The sequence below is a fragment of the Lampetra fluviatilis genome, unplaced genomic scaffold, assembly GCF_964198595.1.
Source record: "Lampetra fluviatilis unplaced genomic scaffold, kcLamFluv1.1 SCAFFOLD_1061, whole genome shotgun sequence".
NCBI lineage: Eukaryota > Metazoa > Chordata > Hyperoartia > Petromyzontiformes > Petromyzontidae > Lampetra > Lampetra fluviatilis.
Genome location: NW_027621094.1, coordinates 1371 through 2500, shown reverse-complemented (window position 1 = coordinate 2500; position 1130 = coordinate 1371). Strand labels below are relative to the sequence as shown.

At 60.1% G+C, this 1130-nt stretch overlaps 1 protein-coding gene across 1 annotated transcript in view; it reads right to left on the bottom strand.

Moving 5' to 3' along the window:
• Positions 1 to 776, bottom strand: part of LOC144954757 (disintegrin and metalloproteinase domain-containing protein 33-like) — a gene marked incomplete at its 3' end in the record, with an annotated part of 28617 nt that extends 27841 nt beyond the window's left edge. The window contains exon 1 of the mRNA XM_078885187.1: positions 569 to 776. The remainder of the gene's footprint in view (positions 1 to 568) is intronic.
• Between the last annotated feature and the right edge of the window lie 354 nt (positions 777 to 1130).

Sequence of the window (1130 nt, the reverse complement as noted above, 5' to 3'; positions counted from 1 at the left end):
CCCTATTAGAGGCTACCTGGGGAAGCTTTGTCTCTGTGTCTGTGTGTCTGTGTGTGTGTGTCTGTCTGTGTGTGTGTCTGTGTGTGTTTGTGTGTGTGTGTCTGTGTGTGTGTCTGTGTGTCTGTGTGTGTGTCTGTGTGTGTCTGTGTTGTGTGTGTCTGTGTGTGTCTGTGTGTGTGTGTCTGTGTGTGTGTGTCTGTGTGTGTGTGTGTCTGTGTGTGTGTGTCTGTGTGTGTGTGTGTCTGTGTGTGTGTCTGTGTGTGTCTGTGTGTCTGTGTCTGTGTGGGTCTGTGTGTGTGTGTCTGTGCTGTGTGTGTGTGTGTCTGGTGTGTGTGTCTGTGTGTGTCTGTGTGTGTGTGTCTGTGTGTGTGTGTGAGTGTGTGTGGTGTCTTGTGTCTGTGTCTGTGTGTGTGTCTGTGTGTGTGTCTGTGTGTGTGTCTGTGTGTGTGTCTGTGTGTGTGTCTGTGTGTCTGTGTGTGTGTGTGTCTGTGTGTGTGTGTCTGTGTGTGTGTCTGTGTGTGTGTGTCTGTGTGTGTGTGTCTGTGTGTGTGTCTGTCTGTGTGTGTACCTCTGGCCCCCCACAGTCACACTCCTCTCCGTCCTCCAGCAGAAGGTTCCCGCACTGCGGGCCCCCCACGATGTTGAAGTGTGGGGGGCTGCCCAGGCAGGGCCCCCCCCCACCCCCCACCCCACTGGGGGGGCGGGGGCCCGGACAGGAAGTCGCTCAGGGAGGCCGTCGAGCACGAGGAGAAGACGCGGGGAGACACGGGGCTGGGGGGGGGAGGAGTCAACGGGAAGGGGAGGAGTCAACTGGAGGGGGAGGAGTCAACGGGAGGGGGGGAGGTGGGGGGAGGAGTCAACAGGTGGGGAGGAGTCAACTGGAGGGGGAGGAGTCAACGGAGGGGGGAGGTGGGGGGGAGGGAGTCAACAGGTGGGGGAGGAGTCAACTGGAGGGGGAGGAGTCAACGGGAAGGGGAGGAGTCAACGGGAGGGGGAGGAGTCAATGGGTGGGGGGGAGGAGGAGGGGAGGTGGGGGGGTGGGGGGAGGAGTCAACGGGTGGGGGAGGAGTCAAACGGGTGGGGGAGGAGTCAACGGGAGGGGAGGAGTCAACGGGTGGGGGGGAGGAGGA